At 43.5% G+C, this 17,565-nt stretch overlaps 1 protein-coding gene across 1 annotated transcript in view; it reads right to left on the bottom strand.

Moving 5' to 3' along the window:
• The window catches only part of LOC147461806 (uncharacterized), a 92,841-nt gene extending 76,932 nt beyond the window's left edge, over positions 1-15,909 (bottom strand). The window contains exon 1 of the mRNA XM_086509253.1: positions 15,754-15,909. The gene's annotated coding sequence lies outside the window, so the exon portion shown is untranslated. The remainder of the gene's footprint in view (positions 1-15,753) is intronic.
• Positions 15,910-17,565: the final 1,656 nt, after the last annotated feature.

Here is a 17,565-nt window from a genome sequence, read left to right as displayed (position 1 = left end):
GGTTCCCTATACCTAGAATTGATGATATTATGGACAAATTAGAAGGAGCAGCTATGTTTAGCAGGATAGATCTAAAGAGTGGGTATCATCAGATCCGCATTAGATCAGAGGATGTGCACAAGACTGCTTTTAGAACGACGTTTGGCCTTTACGAATTTTTAGTGATGCCCTTTGGTCTCACAAACGCTCCTGCTACGTTTAATAGGATGATGGACAGAATTTTCCCTCCACACCAGCAGTTTGTTGGTACATTCTTTGATGACATGATAGTCTACTCAAAGAATGAAGAGGAGCATAGGCATCACTTGGCCATTGTGTTCAAAGAGCTACGCAGTCATAGGTTGCTCATCAATGCAAAGAAAAGTGAGTTTTTTCTGGAAGAGATTCACTTTCTGGGACACATTGTCTCAAAGGATGGTGTCAGAATGGATCCTGCAAAAGTCGAAGCGATCAAGTCATGGCCAAATTTGAAGACGGTGCATGATGTCCGAAGCTTTTTGGGACTATGCTCCTATTACAGAAGGTTTATCCGAAATTTCGCTGAGATTGCTTCACCTTTACATGCTCTTCAAAAGAAGGCAGTCACCTTCAGATGGACACAGAAAGAGATTTCAGCTTTTAATCTCTTAAAGGAAAAGATGACTTCAGATCCAGTCATTGTGTTACCAGATCTTAGGAAGTCATTTGTGGTCCAGTGTGATGCCTGTGGTAGTAGCATTGGTGCAGTGCTAATGCAAGATGGCAGGGTAGTAGCCTATGAGAGCAGAATTTTGCAAGGGCCAGAGATGACCATGCAGGTCTATGAGAAAGAATTACTGGCTGTGATTCATGCGCTCTTAAGTTGGAAACACTACCTGCTAGGTGCAGACTTTGTTGTCCAAACGGACCATCAGACCTTGCGATACTTCTTGACACAGACAAAGTTATCTGAGAAGCATATGCGATGGGCAAATATCTTGTCCATGTTCCATTTTCAGATTGTGCATGTGGAAGGCAAGAAGAACGTTGTGGCTGATGCCTTGTCGAGGAAGCCACAAATTTCAGCTGTGTCGATTCCTTATCATCATGAACTTGATGATATGAGAGAACAGTATGCAAATGATGAAGATTTTGCAAGGGTCTTCGAGCAACTAATGGATGGACAACGTCATGAACACTATCTTCTCAAAGATGGATTCATGATGATGCATGGCAGATTGTGTGTCACAAAGCCATTGCGACGCAAAGTTATGGAAGAGAGTCATGTCCCACCGTATGCAGGGCATCGTGGTATCGATGCTACAGTTAAAGCGGTTGAGACATTCTTCTATTGGTCTACATTAAGAAGGGATGTGGATGCCTTTGTGCGAGAATGCCTAATATGCCAAAAGGTCAAGTTTGACAGGCAAAAGGCACCAGGGTTATTGCAACCACTACCTATTCCAGATAAACCATGGGAAAGTATTGCTATGGATTTTATCTTTGATCTTCCGAGAACGCAGACAGGAAACGATGGTATTTGGACCATTATTTGCAGATTCAGCAAACAGGCTCATTTTATTCCTGTCAGGAAGAAGATAAAGCCAGATCAGATGGCACGCTTGTTTATGAGCAATATTTTCAAGTATCATGGCATGCCACAGTCGATTGTTAGCGACCGTGATCCACGCATGACAAGTTTGTTCTGGAGAGGCTTGTTTGAGAATATGGGCACCACGCTCAAATTCTCTTCGTCATTTCATCCTCAAACAGATGGGCAGTCAGAAGAGGCAAATTCTACTGTCCTAGATCTGCTGAAGTGCTATGTGTCAGAGCATAAAGGAAAGTGGGAGCAGTATTTGCCATTGGTGGAGTATGCATACAATAATACAGTGCATTCATCAACTGGCAAGGCACCTTTTGAGATAGTTGAAGGTGGCAAGAAAGTTCCTCCCATACTGCATACATAGGACAAGATATTTGAAGCAGATAAGTATGTTCAAGACATGGATGAAATGTACAAGAAGGTCAAAGTGGCCTTAGAAAGGACTCAGGCAAAGCAAAAGAAAGCAGCTGATCGTCACCGCCGTGAAGTGGTATATTCACTTGGTGATTGGGTGCTTTTACGTTTTGAAAAGGCAAGGTTAAAGAAGATGAAGGGCAAGGAAAGACTGTTTCCAAAGCTCAGCATGCGTTAATATGGGCCTTTTAAAGTATGCGACATAATCAGTGATGTTGCATATAGGCTGAAATTGCCTGACAGTTGGAAGATTCACAATGCGTTTCATGTGAGTCTTCTCAGACCCTATGTGGGTGATGTGCCAGAAGATATGCCAGCTGAAGATCAGCCGGAAGTCGAGGAACTTGACGAGATCTTGGTCCCTGAACAGATTTTGGCACACAAACAAAGAAAAGTGAAAGGCAAGGTTGCTAGGCGTTACTTGGTAAAGTTCAGAAACTATCCACCAATGGATGCTAAGTGGATGGAAGAAGGTGAACTTGCAGAGTCACCAACTGTGTTATCACTTTACCTTGAAGCCTTCGATTTGCAACCTACCTCGACCCCTTGAGTTCCAAAGCTAAATGGATTGTCAGTGTGACAATGGCTTCTGAAACAAATGATGTACAAGGTATTTAAAGTGAGCTCAAATCAAATACCTGTTACATGAATGTTAGAGCTGTACAGATTGTCAGTTTGGCAATTGCTCTTATGGAATGTCCAAAAGTTTGGTTAGTGCTATAGAAGTGAGTATTTCTTGTCAGTTTGTCAAGGATACAGTGATTGCTTCTATTGAAGAGTACATGTGTAACTGCATTCTTAAACTATCGGTTTGGGTATGCTCGAAAGTGTTACAGGATCCAACGTGTACTATAAGACAGTGGCAAAATGTGCAGCTACCATTTTGTCATTGGAAAGTTAGTGACTCAAAGCAATGGCAGAGTGCGAAGCTACCACTAAGTCATTGGGACAGGGTTCACACGTAGGCAATACATGAGTCAACAAGGTGTTGAATACACCAGGGTTGACAATGAACATGTATGTGTCGTACATGTGTCGACAGGTGTTGAATACATCAATGTTGACTAGGAGCTTGTACGACATAGATGCAAACGAGGACGTTTGAGATTTCAAGAGGGGGGTATGTCACCAGCGTGTGACTACTATCTATCCTTTTTGTTGATTTCTTTCTTATTATCTATTTACTTTCACTTTTTGGAAACACCCCTCGGGAAATCTAACTGCCCTGCATTGCATAGCTAGTGTGGAACTGTCCAGAGGGAGTCCAGGCCTGAGGCCAAGAGAGCACTAAGGTTGGACAAGGACTATGGTTAGCCAAGTGGGGTCATTGACTAGCCAAAGTGGAATCCTTTGCTACAGAGGCTACATTTCAGTTCTGGATGTGGCCGCAGTGTACAAAGAGGGTCGGATGACCTAGAAAGATACAATGGCAGCATCTCCTAAAATTTAGGGAACTGCTATTTTGGGACCTGAAAATGTCTTCGCGTCATTACGTGCAGTTTGACATGGGGATCATTTTGTTACTCTGTGGCCAAGTCAACAGAGGCTGCAGGTGAGATATTTTTAGACCCGAGGGTCTAAAGCGGGAAAATGCACAAATGAGTGACACTTGGCACTCTGAGGCCAGTTTACTACTTATAGAGAAGGCAAAAACGTGATTTATAGCTGGGAGGCTCATTTTGCAAGTCTCTGTCACAGGTTAAGAGCTATGGAGTGCTTGCTTTCCCTCCTATGTACAGTGCGGTGCCAGGAGTGATGCCCTGCACGCTACGCACTGCCCTCTCTCTCCCCTTTGGCAGTATGTTATGCCCCTCTAGTGGGCTCTTCATTTGACCAATGTACAGTTGTGTGGGTTCATGCGCGATTGCCGAGGCAAGAGCCTCTTGCACAGGTACTGGATTAGCTAGTGGCTAATCCCCCCGCAGGTACAGGTGAATTCGGAGAGGTTTCACGCCAGAAATCTCGTCCGATTCAAAGGGCAAGTAGCCCTACAGGTGCGGGAGCTCGAGGACTTGCTACAGATGCGACCGGCACGTGAAACGGAGCCCGAAACAGTGAATTACAGCCTGCTGTGTATTTTTGCAGGTTTAGGGTTTTGGCCCTAAACGGACCCTAATACCCCCAGGAGGTTCGGGGACGCAAGGGGACCGCTGTACAGGTGATCTGGTGCATTTTCAGGGCTGAAAACAGAGAATTCAGCGTGCTGCAGATTCTCGCCAGGTTTTGCAAAGTGCCCGTATGCGTCGGGAAAGTCATTTAATGCGTGGGAATACTGGCCGTGAAGGGTTCTAGTACAGTTATGCTGCCGAAATCGGGCTGGAACAGTGGAAATTCAGCCGAGTTTGTGCGGGGCAGCTTGTAGGGAACCACAGCGTTTATTCCCTCTTTTGAACAATAAAGAAATACCGAAAGGGGCGCCTAAGTTAGGGGCCAATCTGGTGTCTGTCTACTCATACAGGTGCAATCTAGCAGCCTGTATCCCTCTCCCCTTTGTGGTGTCTTGAAAGTACAGGTAAAATAGACGACTAATAATGGGTGAAAGCTAAATCAAGGTTTAAAGTAAAGTCTACCGCCCTTTTTGGATTGAACAGGCCGGTTTCACAAAGACTGTATTCTGCAAGGGCGGTGACGAGGCGAATTTTCCTGCCTGGATCACGGCCAAAGAAGGGGTTATGTGCTTGTTGGTTGTCACCATAAGAACTGCAATCTTCTGAATCTTCAGCTTTCTCAACGGTTATTAAGGCTTCCAATTGAGAAGGGGGAGGTCGAGGGAGTTGTTGCTTCTTAGACCTTTGAAGGATCCTCTTGCACAAGGAAAGGATCAATAAATCTTCAACTTTACCACCATCAGACAAGAAAGACTTAAATGTAGGGCATAGCTCGCGAGGGGGAACTTGTCCAGCGTCGCGGCATTCACGATCGAGTACTCGACTGGGATCGGATATATGTGCCACTAAGTAAGCCCATCTTGATATTGTTGATGATCTGTTGGAAGCTTCATATTGCTGCTTTTGTTGCTAATGATTCCAATAAGAAGTTTGCTGCTTAGAATTGTAACTTTTCCAAGAATATTCATGCTGAGACTTTTGTTGCTCGCACGAAGATACTTTGCGTCTAGTTGTCTCTGAGAAACCATGCTTTGGGTGAGAAAATTTCGGTTCCGAAGGCTTATGTTTGAGTGGTTCTTGTTGGTCGACCACTGCGCGTCGGAAGAAGATGGCGAATAAGCTGCATTAATCGTTCGAGAAGCAGTAGGACGACTCTGAGAAGTGTTTTGCGTCTACATCTGCTCGAAGCGAGTGTGAATTGATGAGAGGCTCTTGGAAAGTGCTGCCATCTGCGCTTTGAGAACTGCTATCGGGTCCTCCGGCATATTATGGTCGTTGCCATCATGTGATCTGGTCATGCGGACTGCTTAGAGGGAATATCGTGGCGAGGCTGAAAAGGTATACATGTCGTAGCGGGAAGGGGTGCTGGCTCTGGGATTGAATCTGGCTCCGGAATAATTATTACTTAAGGTGTAGGAGGATTGTTCGCGAGAATAATGTCGGAAATCTCGTCTCTGTCTGACAGATACAGAACAGGCACGTCGTATGCGTCATCATCCATGAGAAGGTAAAGTGTGCGACGCGTAGTGTGCGGCCAGAAGAAATGATCGCAAGAAGGCCAGCACTGCAAGGTTTTGCTGTGATGTTGGTTCGTTGCGTGGAATCATTTATAGCTACGCTGTATAACTTGGTTAAGTTTCTTTTTTTTATGAAACACCTCTTATGGCCGGTCACCCAAATTTGGGACGGCTGGGCACTTTAGCGCTGCAAGGTTTTGCTGTGATGCTGGTTCGTTGCGTGGAATCATTTATAGCTATGTTGTATAACTTGGTTAAGTTTCTTTTTTTTAATGAAACACCTCTTATGGCCGGTCACCCAAATTTGGGGCAGCTGGGCACTTTAATATTTTATAAGCTTATGAAGGGTCAGCCAGCCAGCGTAAAATAATAACCCTCAGCGTAAAAAAACTCAGTAGCACTTATAAGGCAGCCAACGTGAAAAAAAAATTCAGCCAGGCCAATGTTTTAGCGTGCCGCTTGGAGAGGTGCCCCTTGGTGATGTACCGCTTGGTGATATGCTCTACTGCTCGGAAAAAGGTGCGGCGAAAATGCACAACACTCCATGTACCGGCTGTACACACGAGCCTTCAGGTATACGCCGTGCACAATTCTCCGGGTACGCCACACTCTCGTACACACTGCTGTCCCGTTCTGTTTATGCTGCTTTTATATGCGTAGAATTAAATCAGTTACCTCAGACCATCGGCGAAGAAGTTGAATTCCATCTTTCTTCTGCTTCCATGCAACTCCAGGAAGAGGTAGAGAGTAGCGGCGAGGGTGAGAGGCTCACAACCTTCGGGTCTTAGAAAAAAAAAATTGCTCTGATACCACTGTGAGGATTCTAGGTACTAATCCTTTATTAAGTACTTAAACTCACGATTAAGACTTAAGAAACTGAACTAAACTCAAAGAAAGACTCAGAAGACTCTTTGTTTGATTGATTGATATCACTTGTTCAAAACTGAATACAATAGGCTCCTTATATAGGAGACGAAGAGACACAAATGAAAAGACATGTCTCCTGGTGAAGAGACATGACTTTAGGCGTAAAGGCACATCCTTTCAACGAAGAGCTGCAACCATTGGGCGAAGAGTCGCACCCGTAGAGCGAAGGGGTGAGACCAGTCGTCGAAGGAGTGTGGCTTTTGGCGAAGAGGCACGTCTCTTGAGCAAAGGGTCGTGACCATCCAAGCGCAAGGGTTCTCCTTGGCATGGCACTTCACGTATCTGCAATTAGGAGTTGATGTATTGCTGTTAACATAGTCACAATCGTGACAGAATGACTGCAATATTCTATCTTGATGATGTACTAATTCATCAGAGACATCCATAACGTTCGATTTAGAAGTGGATGTAATGATTAGTATGGATAAATCTAGTGCATCAAAAGTTCCAATTTGGATGAGATAAAACTGGGTATGTGGTTTTTTGCATCGAGACATCCGTCAAAGATCGTTGAGATCTAGATGTGATGGTTAATATTGCTACTCCTGGATATCAAAAGTTCTAATGAGGATGAGATGTCTGGATAGAAATTTAATTGATTCTAGTGCATCAGAGACATCCGTGGAGTTCAAGATAAGAATGACTAATCTGATTGATTTTAGTACATATGGAGTAACTGAAAGTTCGAAATTGAACTAGATAGTTATGCCTAGATATATGTGATGAATATTAATATTGCTACTCCTGGATATCAAAAGTTCTAATGAGGATGAGATGGCTAGATAGAAATTTAATTAATTCTAGTGCATCAGAGACATCCGTGGAGTTCAAGATAAGAATGACTAATCTGATTGGAGTATCTGAAAGTTCAAAATTGAACTAGATAGTTATGCCTAGATATATGTGATGCATGTCATGTGGTTTGTACCATTCATGCATGTACATGATTGATTGACTAATTGATAGATATTATTGTGTTACCCTTGTTCTGTTTTGCAAATGTAATCGAGGATGATTACTATTTTTTTCAACAGGGGGGTATGTCACAAATCAGCCCTAAAAGTGAGGCACATAACACAAATCAACTCTAGAAAGTGGGGTGCCCTTCTTTTTATAAGCCAAGGGATTGGACAAATGAAAAGCTAAAGGTCACACAAATGAATGTCACAAATCAGCCCTAAAAGTGAGACGCATAACACAAATCAACCCTAGAAAGTGGGGTGCCCTTCTTTTTATAAGCCAAGGGATTGGACAAATGAAAAGCCAAAGGTCGGACAAATGAAAAGCCAAAGGTCGAACAATTGAAAAACCAAGGGTTGAACAATTGAAAAGCCAAGGGTCAAGGGCACCCAAAAGGCTAGGCTTTTACCTATATAAAGACCTCTTGAGGGCATTTGTGGTGATCATTAGTTTTTCGCGATCTCTCTCTTTGAGATTTTCTTGAAGACGACAAAGGCTTGAGAATGGTAAGAATGGTAACTCTTCTACCCAATCTTCCTCTAGTCTCTCAGAAAAGAACACTCACAATGAATCTTAGGGTAAAGCTAACACAATTGCTAAACCTAAGCTCACTCCCGATGAAAAAGCAGCACAAGGAATTTTAGGAGGATACACCACGTCAGAAGAACAATACATTTATTCTAAGGAAGGTTGATGTTATCATTGTCTCGTCAAGGGTCACATAAAAAGAACATGTCCTAAGATTGAATCTAACAAATCTAAAGAACCCACATCCTCTGTTAATGCCATAAATGAGCACACTAGTGTGTCCCAAGTTTCTCATGATCCTCCCATTGATGAGCCTCTCATTAAGTGTTATGGTCATGTGAATGGCTAACACATGGTGGTTTTGTTTGATTCTGGTAGTATGCAAGATGTGATTAGTCTCTCTCTTGTCGAAAGAGCCCGCTTGGATGTTAGCAAGACATCTCCTTTCGAGGTGTCGGGCTTACAAGTTTGCTCCCAATATGGTTCACTATTCAACAAGCGTCCTTCCGCAGAGAATTTGTAGTCTCTCCTCTTTCAGGATGTGATATGCTTGTAGGCATTCGATGGTTTCGTGAGCATAACCCTCTTAATGATTGGGCAGCTAATACTTTCACTTTCAATGCCAAAAGTGACTCCCATTGTCATTCGTGGAGAGAAAGTTGTTCATTCTTCATCTCTCATTTCTAATGTGTAGGCGAAGATTGAAAAGAATCAGGAGAAGGAGACTCTCTCAATCTTTTCTTCTCCAAAGCACGACACACATGATTTGCATGATCAAGATGTGATTATTCACAAGCATGATGAATTACAAGATAAAGATGTGATTGTTCACAAGGATGATGGTTTAGTTGATGCTTTTTCTAGTGAAGCTAACCTCATTGCAGATTCGATCAATCACCAAGAACCGATCTTGGCTCTCGAGTTGAGGTTCCAAGAACCCCCACAGAAAGTATTATGTGTTCGTATGATTAGTCAGCACGCATTGTTCGAGTGTTTCATTCATGAAGGTTTCCTGTATTTTAGTCACCATCTTTTTGTGTTCCCTTTCCATAGGCAAGCCATATTGTACGATGAACACGATTCAATCATGCATGAGCATGGATGTATGCGGATTACTCATGATGAAATGTTTGCATTCATGGAATTCACATCTCGTGTCTCTTTCTTGGCATGACACAGTATCAGAAAGAGCACAAGAAAGATTGAGCATCAAGCATCGCCATTTCCATTGCGATTTGCCACAGTTGATATATTTTGATCAAAAAGACAAGATTCGATTCCAATTTTTGTGTGTGTTTGATGAACGGTTTGACACTCCGTCTCTTTGTTCATCTCCATTGCATGCATAGTCTTTAAAGAATACTAGAATTTTTCTAGTCACTTTACATGGAATGGGTATGTTCATGTTTTTGTGTTGAAAGTGGTTTCAGGAATTTTTCTCCTCGGAGATTCTTGAAGGTGGTGAACCTATGTCCATGGATGCAGTTGGACCTTTGAAGCAGACTCAAATGACTGTCACTTTCGACGTGGCCCAAAGAAGCAAGCATTGCAGACCTTTATAAAATTCAAGTATCGCACAACCCACACATCAGAGTGGGCCAGCGAAGAGTCCTTTCCAGGATTCCGGACGCTGTTGGCGATCTCCCTCAACGCCATACAATTCGGTACCAGTACCTCACTTTAAAAAGGAGGGGATGTCACGTGCACATCTAACCCTATGTGCATGTGGACAAGCTACTTCATGACAAGGGTCCAGTTAGCTTAGGAAGTGTTCAGGCACCTTTGTGAGTGTTCGCAAACCGTGCATGTCCAGGCACTTACAGTAGATACATATCCTCCAGTTGCACACAGCATGATCATCAGCATTACCACCAAAATCCATCAGGAGCATTTTACAGTGCACAAAACCTATTTTCCCTTTTTTAGGCATTTTTCATTTATTATTATTAAGTGACTTTGTTGAGAAACTAGGTAGAGCATGTCACAAACGGGAGCGCATAGCAATATAGAATATACTCGGATAAATAGAATTTATCACTTATTACTGAAGCTAGAGGATATAGAGAGAAATAGATAAGAGAGAGAGAAGATCGACAGTACTGGGACCAAAAGATGGGTTGGTTCCTCACCCTCGTAATAGTATCTTTATTACTGAGGAGAAGTATATACAAGCACTTGAACCGAACGTATTACCACGTTCGTTCTAATATAAGACTTGATGGTTCCCGGAAGCCTCGGCTTCCTATTCCTAGGGCAAAACCCTATTCCAAGGAACTTCCGTTCCTTATTCCAAATCCTCGAGAATCAAGGTTCTCGCCTCTGGATCTCACCTTCCAAACTCAGGGCATGGCATCCCTGCAACTCTTTTCTAACTCTGTTTCCGGAGTCCTCTTCTTGCAGAACAACTCTACTTTCCCGGACATGAAGTCCTTCTTTCGGAAATTTCAACTTCCGGATCACATCTTGAGAGTCTACCACTCTCGGATCCGTGGATCTACTTTCCAAACTCGAGTACAAAACCCTTGGGCTGATCTGGCTCTAGTTCCTCAGACCGCTTTTATCTTGCAGAGGCTCATGCCTTTCTCTGCTCCTACTCCCTCACAGAGAGGAAGTCCACCCGCAATCAAATACTCAGAGATCATAAAATGAAAATCGTTACCTTCAAAGTCTCGACGCTCGAAACACAACTCGGTTCTCAAAAGGCAAATCCTCAGAAGAGATCTCTACAAAGAAAATCCTCTCTTCCAATCCTACACACAAAAGAGGTGTGTTCTCGGGTTCCTTCTCGTAAATTTACCCCGTACGACGTTTATGGGCTGAAAACAGAGAAAAACAGCAACTTGTCGCGATGGAAACACGCTCCGTAGGCACTTCTTTGCAAGGGAACTCGCGCACTGGGTCTTGGTGACATCTGGTACACTTGGGGCAGCCATGGGCATCACCCGCAACATCTTCTTTACGACTGAAATCTGCAACAGCATCTCCTCCTTGCAAAGATTAGTCTTCCCTCTGAGTGAGGGCATGTGATGCTTTTATAGCTCCTGGCCACTGGCACGAATAGCTGAGCACGGGCTGCTCGCGTAGAGATAGCGGCCGTTTTTATTTATTTTTTTAAATTTTAATTTTTTTAATGACAGAAAAATAATTCTGAATGAATTGTTGTAAATTGGCTTTATATGACAGAAAAATAATTATAAATGAATTGTTGGATTTATAAGTGAAAGGGTTTTCTCGCTTGGGACGCCAAGAAAAATAATTCTGAATGAATTATTGGAATTTTAAGTGAGGGTTTTTCTCACTGGAGACATCCGAGTACAGAGTATTCCTAGTGTGTCATTCAAAGTAATGACGAGAGCACTGAGAACGGGGATATCTGTAAGGCCACCAGGAACGGGTACTTCTGATGCGTCACATCGGATGGGTGACAAGGAGCATCAGAAAGAAGTATCCGACCATCCGGGAACAGACATCTCTGATGCGTCATAGGATGGGTGACAGAGCATCGTGTAGGAGATTGTACCGTAAGTTTGGTAGGAAAGGACTAGGTGATGGGTATTCCTGATGCATCACACGGTGGGTGACGGGTGTTCAAAAGGGAATGTCCATAGTCGGGAGGAAATTCCAAACTGTGTTGGAATTGTGCACAAGGAAAAGCAAGCACTTGGATGAAGATGGGTTCAGAGGAAACTTTGGGGAAAAACAGATGCTTTCTAAGGAAGCGGAATTGCTTTTCGGGAAAGCAGATGCTTTCCCGCGAGGAAGTCTATGTCTGCATTGCAACTATGCATGTGATTGCATCCAAGGACGCCTGGGAAGTACTGTGAAAGCATTGGTTTTAACTTATAAGGATTTATTGAGTTTTTGGGCAGATTCAGAGTATTTTAAAATACGCCGGCCGCCCACTTAATAAGTGGGCAGCCATCTGATAAATGAGGCAGCAAATCATCCAACGTTTTCTCTCTCTTTTTCAGGCAGAACAGCACAGGGGGGAAAAAAATGGCCGCGATCTCTATGCGAGCAGCCTGCGCTCAGCTATTCGTGCCCATGGCTAGGAGCTATAAAAGCATCACATGCCCTCGCTAAGAGGGAAGACCAATCTTTGCAAGGAGGAGATGCTGCTGCAGATTTCAGTTGTAAAGAAGACGTTGTGGGTGATGCCCATGGCTGCCTCAAGTGTACCAGATGTCGCCAAGACCGAGTGCACGAGTTCCCTCGCGAAGAAGTGCCTACGGAGCGTGTTTCCATCACGACAAGTTGTTGTTTTTCTCTGTTTTCAACCCATAAACGTCGTAAACGGGACTGATTTACGAGAAGGAACCCGAGAACACACACCTCTTTTGTGTGTAGGATTGGAAAAGAGGATTTTCTATGTAGAGATCTCTTCTGGGGATTTGCTTTTCGAGAACTGAGTTGCGTTTCGAGCGTTGAGACTTTGAAGCGATTTTCATTTTATGATCTCTAAGTATTTGATTGCAGGTGTACTTCCTCTTTGTGAGGGAGTAGGAGCAGAGGAAGGCATGAGCCTCTGCAGGATGAAACTTGAAAGCGCTCTGAGGAACTAGAGCCAGATCAGCCCAAGGGTTTCGTACTCGAGTTTGGAAAGTAGATCCACAGATCCGAGAGTGGTAGACTCTCAAGATGTGATCCGGAAGTTGAAATTCCAGAGGGAAGGACTTCGTGTCCGGGAAAGCAGAGTTGTTCTGCAAGAAGAGGACTCTGGAAACAGAGTTAGAAAAGAGTTGCAGGGATGCCATGCCCTGAGTCTGGAAGGTGAGATCCAGATGCGAGAACCTTGATTCTCGAGGATTTGGAATAAGGAACGGAAGTTCCTTGGAATAGGGTTTTGCCCTGGGAATAGGTTTTGCCCTAGGAATAGGAAGCCGAGGCTTTTGGGAACCATCAAGTCTTATTCTAGAACGAACGTGGTAATACGTTCGGTTCATTCAAGTGCTTGTATAGACTTCTTCTCAGTAATAAAGATACTATTACGGGGAGGGAGGGGGGACCAGCCCATCTTCTGGTCCCCAGTTCTGTGTCGATCTTCTCACTCTCTATCTCTCTCTGTATCTATTTCTCTCTATATCCTCTGGCTTCAGTAATAAGTGAAAAAATTTATTTATCAAAGTATATTCTATATTGCTATGCGCTCCAGTTTGCGACAGAGCAAATTGACTCAAGGACTATATAAGAAAAGCTAGCGCTAGCACTTTCTGGCAGAAGAGGCAACAGAGACCAAGTGTTTGACAGAGCACCTTCTCAGCAAGACCCCCCGGCATGACAACCTAGCGTTTTCAGTCATCAAGAAGCCTAGCGTTTTTCATCAACTGCAAAACAAGCCTAGCGTTTTGCAAGTTGCAGTTCAGCCTGGCCGCAGTAGATACCATAGCGTTTTTGCAACAGATACTATCTTCAGCCCTAGCGTTTTGGGACAGCAAATCAACCTTAGAGTTTTGCAGATTCTCGGCGACAAGACCTATTTCTGCATCAACATTTTCAATTTTCAACAGTCCGACTCCGCACCGCAACCCCCAAACCTCGCTAATCTCACCTTCCCACAGCAGATCCTCGCCACACGGTCAGATCAGCCATCGTTTGCAGATTCAGCCCGCTATTCACGGATTTCAGCATCTGCGTTTTCAGCGCGTCATTGTCGCACCATTGTCATCGCCATCGTCACCGACATAGAGTCAGAATCCATCAGATACAAGATTTGCAGATTTCAATCCGTCTCGTCGTCATCCTCATCGTCGACAAGTCCATTGCATTCAAACCATCGTAGAAATTTGTGCAATCAATAGTAGACCGCTCTCGCCATAGAGAGTGGGACCCTTGCAGAGGGTTTGACAACATGCTGGTGTCGTATTCTTCTCTCTCTATCTCCCAGTCTCAACACCTTCATTCACAGTGTTTACCACTTGTTTGTGATCATTTACACTCTCTTACTAAAGGAACGGAAGGCTCCCTTCCGCAATTAAAAGGAACCCTTGAGCACAGTTCGGAGCACTCATCTTGAGCAAAGTTCAACATTCACTTCCGCTACACCTTACAATACCTCTCTAGCAATAGTAAGGGTAACCCTTGGAGGGGGTTTCAGACTCCATCTAATGTTAGCCTCCTCTCTCTCTCTCTCTCTCTCTCTCTCTCTCTCTCTCTCTCTCTCTCTCTCTCTCTCTCTCTCTCTCTCACACACACACACACACAACCTATATTCACAGTATCATTCTCTCTTCTCTCTCTAATCTTTGCACATCTCTCATGAAGTAAAAGGAACCTTGTGTACGCACTCAGTACTCATCCTGAACATTCAACATCAATCACTTCCACTAACCATTACAATTTTGTGCATTCAATTTTCTGGCGGGTGATTTCAGTGATATCAAAGCTGTCTTCTTGTTGTTCTCACAAGAGGACGATCCTACTCAATGGAGGCAAATCCGAATCACCTCTGACTTCAACAAAGGCAACCAATAACCTTGTGTACGCACTAAGTACTCATCCTGAACATTCAACATCAATCACTTCTGCTGACCATTACAATTTTGTGCATCCAATTTTCTGGCGGGTGATTTCAATGATATCAAAGCTCAGTCTTCTTCTTGTTCTCACAAGAGGACGATCCTACTCAATGGAGGCAAATCCGAATCCACCTCTGACTTCAACAAAGGCGACCAATAAACTCCATAGGATCTTTACGCCTTCACAAAATCCTCCTATTTCAAAGATTCATGCAATATTATTGCTTTTGATCGGGAATATTTGGTGGATCTTGTTCGAGAATTGCAGATGGCTATCACTTCGAAATAGTATGCACCTTATGTAGAAGGAGAAGAATTTTGGAATCTCTTTGGAATTTTGGGATGTACTTCATCTTGGTCAATACCTATTTCTCAACCACAAGTTATTGCATCTAATCCTCTTGTTTATGGCCTCCCTACCTTCTCATGCACCCGTTTATTCAGTGCTGAATCCAAAAAAAATTATTTCCCCAATTTCTACTCCTATTGTTTCTTCTCCGCAGTCCTCTTTGATGGACGCACAATGGCTAATGACAACGCGGCTAGTCTGTGGCCTTCAAAGTTGAACAAGCTTTCTCTCAGCATCACCAGAATCAGCAGCTCGTATGGAGAAAGATCCCTACTGGTACAGGCCATAACCTCTAAGAAAGGTCCCCGAGAAAAGTCCAGGCAGACCCCAAACGCAAAACCACTTCCCAAGCATTTGATCAACCTTATGCAATCCTTTGAAAATGGTGGCACCAAAGCTTCTACATGGCTGTTTCTTGTTCTTGTATGACAATCTAGGAAGCCACATTTAGTCACACTTCCTGAAAATCTGAAGATAGAAGTTGAGGCTTTGGACATTTCCTTGAATCAATAATGCTTAACAAAGACTTGTCGAAACTCGGTCGAAAGTCCATGTAAAGCACAGCAAGTGCAAAAGTTAAATGCAAAGAAAGGTTTAAAGAGCTTTTGCATCTCCATGAAGGAATGAATGCAAACAACATGGCCATGGAGCTTACATTCCAACATCATGCCACTATAATGGGCCTTTAGTGATGAAGACCCCAAACTCATACAGCCGGACTGAACGCGATACAACTAGATGGCCATACTGAGACTGAGCCGTTTCAAGCTGGGAGCCAAACTGAACATCACACTGAAGCTAAGTCATGTCAAACTGAGAAGTTGCAGTGTAGTTGCCCAGTTCACAGAGTAGCCTTAGTAAAGTGGCGTACCTTTTGAACGAGGGCGCCCGCAGTAGCGCGCAATCCAGGTGGGTGTGGGTGGGTGCGGCTCAGCACTATCTAGCACGAAGTGGAAGCGATGGAATCTACGGCGCTGAAGTGAAACACATTTTTCGCGACGCTTGGACGCTGTGCGATTTGTCTATGTTTGCTTTTTCGGTCCGTGTCTTGGAGACAAGCGACTCCACGTGGGCGTGTGGTTAGTGTGTGTGTTGAGACGGAGAGAGAGAGAGAGAGAGTTGAAAATGAAAGCAAATGACACTCTCAAGACCAAAAATTTACAACCATAGCGAGACTGATAGAAGTTCATACAAGTCTCTCTAGAACAAAGGAGGAGAACTTCATCTATTTGTCAAGACCGTATCCGCACAATCAAGTCGATCAATCTTGTACTCACTACGTGTTAGGCAAGAAGGCTATGGGATAACCAATCTACCATACTAACAAAGAGAATTAGAAGAGGAGAAGAAAACGGTTGATGTCATAGGAACAAACCCGAGAGATCTCATAGATCTATCGAATGAGTCTTACATATATATATATATATATAGAGAGAGAGAGAGAGAGAGAGAGAGAGAGCTAGTTTTTTATCTACTCAAGGGTGACTTTATCAATAATTTTTCCTAGGCAAAATTCATTTGACCTCACTTGTTATATAAGCTCATGACTAAAGAGTGGCCTCCTCACTTGCTAAGTAAGCTCATAAGTAAAAAGTGGCTTCGCGTTGAAGGGAGAGAGGATATGGTGTGGATGACATATAAAATTCAATTAACCTCACTTGTAATGGAATTGGCCTATGAACTTTGAAAATAGCGGAATTAAGGGAATTAGAGTAAGCATTTTTGTGAGATTACTTTGAGAACATAGAGGGTGAACTTAATTGATGGCAGCAACTAAAAGGGCGGTGGTAATGCGTGTGCTAGTTTCCACCCAACAATGCTATCTTATAGCCTCCCCTAGCGTACACACTGACCGGTCGTGTCGGTGGCCTTTCCCATAGGACCCATGTCCTTACATTACCCTCCCCTTGGAGAATCGTTTTCGTCCTAAAAAACGAACGTAGGAAAATGTTTCTTAAGTACTGAGACATTCTCGCATGTAGAACCTTCTTCAGGTCTATCTAGCCATTTTACCAACACCTGTCGTCTAACATGATGTCTGGTGCGAAGCTCATGAGAATCCAAAATATTTTCGGGCTCATGAGGAATGCTTGGCGGTTCAATAAGGTCAACTAACACACCTGTGTCAATGACGTTATCATTATGTCCTAGCTGTTTTCGTAAACGGCTAACATGAGAAATAGGATGAACTCGTGAGTGCTCTGGGAGAGCTAACTTATAGGCCACTTGACCTATACGTTTGAGAATGGTAAACGGTCCACAATAGCGTGGTGAAAGTTTAGCAACTTTTTCCGTCTTTGGATTTTCTGAATGCTCCCGAACTTTGAGGAAAACCTTGTCTCCTTCGTCGAAAGTAGCAAGACGACGATGCTCATCTACGTACTTCTTGTATCAATCTTGAGCTTTCTTAACATTCTCTCGAGCAACTCGAAGCATGTCAAAATGGTCTTGGAGAAAATCCTTCGCTTGTTGTATCTTCTCCTTAGCCAATCCCATCATAACGGGTGATCTATGTTGAAATCTATATAAAAGCATAAATGGACTAAACCTTGTAGTCACATGCTTTGAACTATGATAAGCAAATTCCAATATAGGTAATTATTCTTCCCAATTGGTTTGCTTCTTGCTAACGTACGCTCATAGCATATCCTCTAGCACTTGATTAACTCTTTCTGTTTGACCC

Source organism: Adiantum capillus-veneris, chromosome 3, assembly GCF_014529385.1.
Source record: "Adiantum capillus-veneris isolate H3 chromosome 3, ASM1452938v2, whole genome shotgun sequence".
NCBI lineage: Eukaryota > Viridiplantae > Streptophyta > Polypodiopsida > Polypodiales > Pteridaceae > Adiantum > Adiantum capillus-veneris.
This window is presented reverse-complemented; position numbering and strand designations above follow the sequence as displayed.